General features: G+C 48.2%; 1 long non-coding RNA gene across 1 annotated transcript; it reads right to left on the bottom strand.

Annotated features, from left to right (window-relative positions):
- Nucleotides 1-3,977: 3,977 nt before the first annotated feature.
- On the bottom strand, nt 3,978-5,463 carry LOC146005679 (uncharacterized). Its single transcript, XR_014444047.1, has 2 exons — nt 5,130-5,463; nt 3,978-4,087 (listed from the first exon to the last, which is right to left on the bottom strand). It is a non-coding gene; the product is annotated as an uncharacterized LOC146005679 (long non-coding RNA).
- Between the last annotated feature and the right edge of the window lie 4,260 nt (nt 5,464-9,723).

Here is a 9,723-nt window from a genome sequence, read left to right as displayed (position 1 = left end):
AGGGGGACTAAAGAGGAGGGTGGGAGATACTGTGCAGCTTCTGCCAGTGGGTGAGGGTCCAGCATGGCAGTACAGGAGTACAGGATGGTGGCCCTTAGTCAGTGTCTCCTCCTACTAGGGGGGGTTGCGAATCACGGGAGGGGGAGTGCGCGGGGGGTCCGTGAATTGTGGGAGGGGGGGGGCACGGGGCGCGATGAATCACCTAGTTGGTTATATATTCTTGTAGAAGGATGGTAGGATGTTGCTGTCATTCAGAATGCATTTACATAAACAGTAACAGTAAAAGGTCTGACTTAAAACACCTACAGTAAAATAGAACAGGTGTTATATATTATACAAAGAATTGGTTGATGATGTGTAGGTTGACGTGCACATAGTTCATAGTTGTCACTGGAAAAAAATTGCTACAAGAAAAAATCAACACAGAAAGTTCAACACATGTAAATGTTGACATAAGTGTGGCACTTCATCGTTGTCCATGTCGACACATGAGAATGAATATGAAAACATTAAAAAAAAGAAAAATAAATCTTCAAAAACTCATGTCAACCTTTTTCATTGTCGACCATAGCCGTGCCAGTGTTTTGCATGTGCCATTATTTAATCCTGGGGTTGCCGTGAATCACGCGCGGGGGTGGGGGGGAGGGAGGAGGTGAGGGGTTTCCGCGAATCACGGGCGGAGGGGTCGTGGGTGGATGCCGTGAATTGCGGGAGGGGGGGTCGCGGGGGGGGGGGGGGGGTGCCGCGAATCGTGGAATGGGGGGGGCGTGGGGGGTTGCAGTGAATCGCGGGTAGGGTGGGTCGCGGGGGTGGGGGGTTGCCGCAATGACAGGAGGGGGGGTCAGGGGTAGGGAATCGCGGTAGGGGGGGTCATGGGGGGCACCGTGAACCGCTGGAGGGGGGCCCGGGAGGTTGGCGCGAATCGTGGGAGGGGGGCTGCAGGGTGCCGCGAATCGCAGGAGGGGGGGTGTGTCACCGGGGGTGCCGCGAATTGCGGGGGGTGTGCTGCAAATCGCGGGAGGGGGGTCGCAGGGGGGGCCGCGAATCGCCACAAGAAAAAATCAACACAGAAAGGTCAACACATGTAAATGTTGACATAAGTGTGACACTTCATTGGTGTCCATGTCGACACATGAGAATGAATATGAAAACATTGAAAAAGTGAAAAATAAATCTTGTCAACCTTTTTCATTGTCGACCATAGCCATGTCAGTGTTTTGCATGTGCCATTTAAACGTGGGGATGCCGTGAATGGGGGGGAGGAGGGAGGGAGGGAGGTGCATACCCAACATGACCCTCTCCAGGAGGGACACATTGCTCTGTTTCTGGACTTTCTTCTTAATTTATGGATTACCATCACCTGTGCTTAAACACCTTTCTTATCAATTACCCTGTTTAAAATGACAGGTGATGACAATCATAAATTAAGATGGAAGTCCACAAACAGAGCATTCTGTCCCTCCTGGAGAGGGTCATGTTGGGAGGTATGGAGGTGTGGGGCGCTCACCTGGTGTGTCTGGTGAGTAGCTGTGTCTTTGCTGTCACGACTGAAGGGCTGGATGAAGTCGTGTGGTGTGTAGCAACCGGAGACGGACCAGAGGAGGAAGGATTAAATCGTGCAGGTTTAATAATAGAATTCATAAATGAAATAATACACACTTGAATACTTTCTTAAAGTGGCAGTTAGTGGTAATAAGACTTGAGCCAGCACGGCACTTTGAAAGAAGAAAAAGTTCATTGAAACAATAACAGTTCACATACTGCGGACAGCAGGCTGGGGTCTTGAGAAATGAAGAAATCCGGAAAGAGAATGTACTTGATGGTAATGAGGGATCCTTGAAGACTGAAAGAAGCTGGATAATGACAGAAGAATGGGAAGTTGCTTGGAAGCAGACGGCTTGAAGGGCTTAGGCCAGGAAGCTCAGGGATGCAGGCAGAGACCAGACTGTGGAGAGAACTGGCAGCGATGGGGTTAAGCTGAATCGAGTCCAACACAGAGCACTGAAGCAAGGCACCAAGTCAGGAGAGGTGAGTCAGAGAGCCGGAGTCAGCTGGGAGCTGTGAACGCCTCTGGAGACTCTTTGTACTGACACTGAACAGGCCTAGGCAGATCCCCTATATCCCTAGAGGGCGGCTGCCATTGGCTGTCAGGTCAGTATGGGCGGAAACCTCAGACAAGGACCAATCTGCTATTTGCCCTTAACCAAGATGGCGGCGCCGGCCTCCCGGCGCCCTTACAGCACATGCCGCTACACTTGCCGGCGTCCCACGCTGCCTGCTGCCCACCAGACTGCCGCTGCCTGCTGCCGCTGAACTGGAGACCACTACACGCTAGCCGACGGCGGGCGCGAACGGGTGAGTAGTAAGCCCGCCGCGCACCGCCGCGGCTGAGTGTGACACTTTGCTGTGTAACATGGAGAGGCAGAGGGTGTCTGACACTGTCTGTGGGCTCACTGGGCTGGTTCTCTGTCATGTGAGTCAGTCATGTGAGTCAGAGGCTCCAGACACACTTTGAGTGACAGATGTAGCCAAATATATATATATATATATATATATCTTATATATTTGGCTACATCTGTCACTCAAAGTGTGTGAGTGTGTGTATAACAGGAGGGACACATTGCTTTGTTTCTGGACTTCTCCCTTAATTAATGATTGCCAGCACCTGTGTTGAAGCACCTTTCTAATCAATTAATAACATGTGTGAAACAGGTGATTGCAATCATACATTGGCCCTTATTCTGATCGGTGCGTACTTTCCCGAATTCCTACGGTGCTGTCCGCACGCAACGCTGTGCGGTGGCATGCGGACATCGTCCGTAGAAATGCCCACGGGTCCTCCGCATTCGGACGGACTCACTCTTTAAGAACAGGGCGTGTGTACGGACGACATACAAACCTTGCGTGTGCTGTGGACACGCACAGATTCTGCACGGTCTTACCGCAGAAGCACGGTCTTACCGCGTTAGAACGGACGGGAAGCTGGCCGTACGCACCGATGCGGAGTATTTACGCTCAATACAACACTTTTTTACTGAGTACACACAGCGATCACATGACCCACTTAGGCAATTAGGCAACCTCATTAAAAAGGGATTGTTATCTATTTGAATCAATTAAATCCTAATATATACTGAACCACATTCCTAGTACATTCATTACACACATTAACCCTTACAGCATGTGACCCTAACATACATCTATATACACTATTTACATTTTGCTTATTTAAAAGATTTTAAACAAGTTACACATTTTTCCCATTTTAAATAAACACACAGACAACTTCGAACTGTAATTAACAATTTATTTACAATACATTATTTGGTACTTATGAGTTATCTGGGCGCCCGATTTTTTGATTGTATGCCTTAAGTTAAGGCATACAATCAGATGCGATGCGATGCGATATCGCATCGCATCGCATCGCATGCGACCATCGGATGCGATGACCCGATTTTTCCATAGGAATCAATGTTAAAATGGACTGAGTCCATTTTAACATGGAATTCAATGGGAAAAAGGGGTCCTTTTCATACCCCTACTATCCAAGTGGGCATGGAGTTGGATATAAACCTGTGGCGAGCGTAGCGAGCCACCGAGCCCGAAGCGTGGCGAGCGAAGCGAGCCCCGCGAGGGGACGGTATTCTATGTCCCCTCGCGGGGCTCGCTACGCTCGCCACGCTTCGGGCTCGGTGGCTCGCTACGCTCGCCACAGGTTTATATCCAACTCCATGCCCACTTGGATAGTAGGGGTATGAAAAGGACCCCTTTTTCCCATTGAATTCCATGTTAAAATGGACTCAGTCCATTTTAACATTGATTCCTATGGAAAAATCGGGTCATCGCATCGCATCGCATCCGATGGTCGCATGCGATGCGATGCGATGTGCCCGATCCGACCCGATTTAGAAATCGGGCGCCCGGATAACTCATATGTACCCATTATTTTGTATAAACTGAAAAATAAATAAACATTAGAACTCCCCCTCAACTAGCTGGTCTATTTCCAAAAGCACCTGCCGCAAGTGGCCTCTTATCCGTAAGAGGGCCCCACGGAGACCCTCTTGTGCTTGGGCTGGCTCATCTGTGGACCAAATCAAAATTGAAAAATTAATAATGATATTCATGCATACATTTAACATAGTCATACCTACATTTTAAACATGCACCGTGACAGGTGTGTGTGTGTGTATATATATATATATATATATATATATATATATATATATATAGACACATATATAACTATATATATGACACATACAGCTTTACATACATGCATACATACTACATGGAAAGCCTGTTTTTTCCCCTCTACCCTTTACTCTGTAGAACACCTCACAGTCATAGTGCTCCTTCTCAATCCAAACCCACCCATGACTAAGCTCTGAGAAGCATGTCACGCGCTGCACCAATCCCAATTCTGCAAACAAAGTTCAGTGTCTGTTATATGATGGAGCGTGGCAGGGGAGTTACTCAACTCTCAGGAATGCTCAGTACATTTGTGCAATCAAGCATGGCTTGCCTGCTGATGGTCTGCTCCAGAAATCCTTGTCATAATGCCAGTTAGGTGAAGCTGCAACACTAACCCACTCCCATGCACAAAATCATTACAAACATAAAATCAACAAACAATTATGGTGCCAAACATACATGCAGACCGCAGGGGGTGGTTAGCTACAGGAGGGCACAGGGGCACTGACCACTTGTTACTCCAGTCTAAGCCACGCCTGTCCATACTCCATTTATGCCATACTGAATCTAGTTTCCAAAGATCAATCACCAGTAAACTCTACTCACCTATATGAGGCTACAGATTGTATGCTTGCAGCAGGGACATGTAACCCTTACATGAGCAAGTCATCCCTTTCTTCCAGGATACAGATTAACTACACAGGTTCAGTGGCACTTAAAATCGACCTGAAAGCCATCCTCACAACCTGTGTCATTAATATGTGTCCAGGATGAAAGGGATGGTTTGGCCACCCTATCTAACCCCAAAGTGTGTCTGTTGCTACCCAATTTGTCGTTTGACTTTATAGTATTTTCAAACACAATTGAATCACCAGTGCTACATATCAAATAGTAGATGACAAAAGGAATAATGATTCTTTATGTATACATACCACTTTCGGCCGCCTGCTCCACCTCACAGGCCTCCTCATCCTCCCCCTCTTCCTGGCCCTCCTCGGCTGCCACCACCTCCTCCTCGGCTGCCACCTCGTCCTCCAATGGCACCACCTCCGCCTCCACTGCCCACACCTCCTCCTCCACTTCCTCCGCCACCCCTTCTTCACTTTCACCCTCCTCGGCCATAGCTGGCTCCGCCTCCTCCTGGGCCTGGGACGCCTCTGACTCCTCTCGGGCCTGTCTTGCTCGTTCCCGTGCTGTGTTTGTGAAAAAACAAAAAAGTGCCAATTAGGGGTCATTTGTATTAAGCCTTATCAAGCTATAAATCAAAAGGTTATAAGTACTGATAAATGTACAGCCAATCAGCTCCTTAGTGGCTTTTACAATACACAGGCTGTAACATGGCAGTTATGCTGTGACATTTGGGCCATTGTAAGCATCACAAACATTAATCCTACACAATGACATATTTTATCACCATTACAGGGTGTCAAACAGGAAGTAGCACACATATAGTGTATGCCATGTTTAACTCATGATCAGGCTGGTTACCTTATTGGCTTAAATAAGGTCATGTAAGCAATCATGTACAAATGGCCATTTAATGTATAAACACTCACATCTCGCTATGCTGGCCCTGATTTGCTGGAGCAAATCCGGCTGGCGACGTCTCAAGTCTGACCACCGCCGCTTCAGCTGTGCGATGGTCCGCCGCACCTGCGTGCGGGCGTATATGCGCCGGCGGGCAACCGCATAGGCATTACGCTTCTGCCGGTTGGTTATGAAGGGCCCTGCACGGCCCAGCCTGGTCTCCATAACGGCGACCAGTGTCCTTAACTCAGCAGGGGAAAAAAGGGCTGCTCTGCCATAGGCCGCCATCTTAGCAATGGCACAAATCAAGCGATCATGTCCTGTCATTGGTTGATCAGAGTGATATTTGGTATTAACTTTATTGTTCATTTTTACAGTAACAGCGTATATGCGCCACAACAGACGGCTAACCCATTGCATCGCAAACCCACACTTGCTGTACCTTTGCATAGTTTAGCAGACCATGCCATTACTTACTATCTCCTAAACAGACAGTGTAAAATAAGATGGGAACCCATTATATATAATCTATAACATTCACCAAACATGGCTATAAGCAACAGGTGAAATAGTCTGCATCACTAGCCACTTACACCTAACTCAACACGGTACTAAACAGCTATTTTATAATGAAAGCTATGCAGCAGAAACATAGCAAATAGTGCCAGACCTTTTACCAATATTAGGCCATGCTGCCATGTGTACACTTACCTTCTACAGGCCCATACTAGAGAGGTGGAATGAAAAGAAGCTAGCATCAAGGCTGAATTTGGAGAGCTTTCACATGTGATTTGGATGCTAGCACTGATTACTTGTGCCTAAGTGGTGGACTGGATTTACATATGGAATGGGTATTGTCATTTGTACTACATACCAAACAAGTGCACAGTACAGATGTACATTCACATATACATTTCATGTCTGACCTCAGTTTTATTTGGTGATTGGTGTACTAATCTGCATTTACCTACTAATTCACACTTACTAAGTTTGCCAGTTTTTTTTGAAATTTTTTACCGCAGCAAGGGGCGTGGCCTATGCGCCGCATGGTTGACGCTGCCGTTCGGAACGCGGCCGTACGGAACGCAGGGTGTCGCTGATGTACGCCGATTAAAGAAATAGTATATAAAGGTGTGTTTGGCAAATGCAATGTTGTTGCACACATGTCTGCATCTCTATCTGAGGAAGAGCAGGAGTTGCAGGACCTATTTGCTCAGATGGACTCCAGCACCACCTATGTCCCCATCAACCCTGAACAGCCATTGGGGGAAGAGCAGCCAGATGGGCCATCGACATAGGCCAATCGGCAGCTGGCCCATCCTCAGCATCAGCAGAATCATTGGGAACACAGCAGGTGGCTTCCCAACAGAGTAGCCTGGCCAGCACTTCAAGTACAGCAACCGGTGGCCGTGGCCGTGGCAGTGGCGGTGCCAGTGGTCATGGCCGTGGCCACAATCGGGCAACAGAGGAACCAACCACCAGAAACATGGCATACGAACCGCAGGAGCTTGCCATCCTGGTGACCCGGGCACGGGATTTGATCGAGTGCCCACAGGAGAAGTTGACACACACAAGGAGATGGAAGATCTGGGAGGACATAACGGCGGAGATTAATACGGTGGCTCCACAAGTTCGTGAGGCGGAGCACGTTAAGAAGAGGCAAGTTCATGTGTGTTACATTTGAGCAGTACAAGTCCAGTAATGTTTACATTAGAAATTAGATGGAGTTGGTCAATGGCCGGTGACGTTGCTTGAAGCCACAGACATGTTTGCCATGTCATTGAATTGATAGTTATTGTAGGCTGAGTGTGATTGTATCTTCTAAGGGTTGTTTTTCAAAATTATTATAATCTAAGTTTGGTGTCAGGAGGCACATGTTGTATTATGTTTCAGATTGCAATGGGTGCTACAGCAAACATGAGGAGTGACATGTATTAATATGTACACTTTGATTGCAGGTGGCACGACTTCAAAACGAACCTCAAAAAGAAATTGACCCAGCGGTGGGAACACAGCCACACCTCTGGGGCTGGCCCCATGCCTTCAAAGCTGAAGCTCACCCCCCTGGAGGAGATGGCCGAGTGCTGCATTGCAGTGGAGGAGGTCCGGGGGGTGAGCACCATGGACAGCGAGTCCCCAGCGGAAGCCATGGCTTCTTTGCTTGAAGGTAATTATTTGCCATGCCATAAGTAGATGTTTTGAATTTTGCATGGAATGTGTGGTAATTGGAATTTTCTCTTTCACCAGCATCCCCACCCTTGGTCAACAATCTCTTGAGGAGGTTGAGGAGTCTGTGCCCCCTGGCCCCAGTAGCAGGCCCGTGCAGCAGCAGCCGCCAATGTCCGCGGCTGAATTGGCCACGTGGGGGCATGTGCTTGTCAATATTCAGCAGCAAGGAGAGTCGGCATCAGAGCGGGTGCGTAGGGTCGAGGAGGTGTTGCAGGGTTTGACCAGCAGCCAGCAGAGTATCGCTGAGAGCCTGCAGGCTATGAGTGCCAGCCAGCAAGCTATTGCTGCTAGCCTGCAGGTGCTGGCTGATCAAGCCCTGCGGCAAAATGAACTCCTCCTCCGCCATAATGATCTTATGGTGGAGCTAGTTACCAGCAATAGGGCCCTAATGTCACCCGTTTCTGGTGCATTACCACCATCAGCACTCCCTGCTGCCAGAGGGGGAAGACCATCCACCCCCTCCCCAGCATGTGCTCCACCTGACCCACCATCTGACCGTGGCCGTGGGCGAAGAGCTGCTGCACGTGGCAAGGAGCCTGCCAGGGGCAAACGTGCCCGCAAATGAACTTGTGTCCGCATTAATCTCCACCCTTATGTCTTCCCAAATCTTTCATTGAGCTGTGTGTGTCAGCATCCTGTGTCCAATTCCGTGCCGAGGGTCCCCACGTTTGCCCTCGGTTCAAATGTCATGTTTTGTTCCCCTGTTGCCCCGTTTTGGCTACCATTACTGTGTGCTGTACTTGAAGTGTTGGTGCTATACTTTTGTTGTGAAGCCACCTGATGTGTTCCTAATGATTCTGGTGTGGCTATGTATGTCTATAATACATGTATTTATTATATATTATTTACTTTTATTCCTGCTATGCTACCTTTTATTTTGTGACCGTTTCTAATTTATTTTATAAGTTCATTTAATAAATGTTATTTTTGTCCCCCAAATGTGTGGTTTAATTGATGCATGTAGAAGTGACATGTGTATTTGTATGATTAATATTAAGTTGTGTTCATTATTTGAAGTGTAAAAGTGTGTGAAAAATGCAGCATATATGTGTGTGTTTAGTAATGTTCCATTGAAGCTGCAATGGTTCCAATTGAAGCAGTGAGAAGCGTGTAATTAACAAGTAATGAGTAAAGTAGGTGATTGTATTGTGTTCAGCTGACATTGGTTGAGGTGCGTCCGTCCTGATTAGGCGTTCCGATTGCCTAGCGCATGACCGAGTGGTGTCCGCAAAGCAATACTTGCTTATGGACACCGCATATTTCTTGCCTTTTTGTTCGCGTGCATTCGGTGTGCTGTCCGAATGCACGCCCACCAAAATAAGTGCACTCCCCCGTGTCCGCCCATGTTTCCGCCCAGTTTAGCCCACTTTGAAACTACGCCCCTGTGTCATTCCGAATGACGCCCATAATACGCCCATATTTCCCGAGTGTTTGCGGTGCACATTTCTGTACGGTATTAGTGAGTACAAGTACGGAGACTATGCGTGGCACATGCGCATAGCGTTCCCCACGCATGCGCAGACGGCTAAAAAACGCCATCCGAAAGTATACGGGAAAGTACGCACCAACCAGAATAAGGCCCATTATGAGGGAAGTCCAGAAACAGAGCAATGTGTCCCTCCTGGAGAGGGTCATGTTGGGAGGTATGTGACTGAATCACATGACAGTGAACCAGCCCAGTGAGCCCACAGTGCCAGACATCCTCTGCCTCCCCATGTTGCCCAGCAAAGACACTGCACCAGGTGAGCGCCCCCCGCCGCCCCACACACG

This window comes from Crinia signifera, chromosome 5 (genome assembly GCF_055691185.1).
Source record: "Crinia signifera chromosome 5, ASM5569118v1, whole genome shotgun sequence".
In the NCBI taxonomy this organism is placed as follows: Eukaryota; Metazoa; Chordata; class Amphibia; order Anura; family Myobatrachidae; genus Crinia; species Crinia signifera.
Note: the sequence above shows the minus strand (reverse complement) of the source record. Positions and strands in the feature narration are given on the sequence as shown.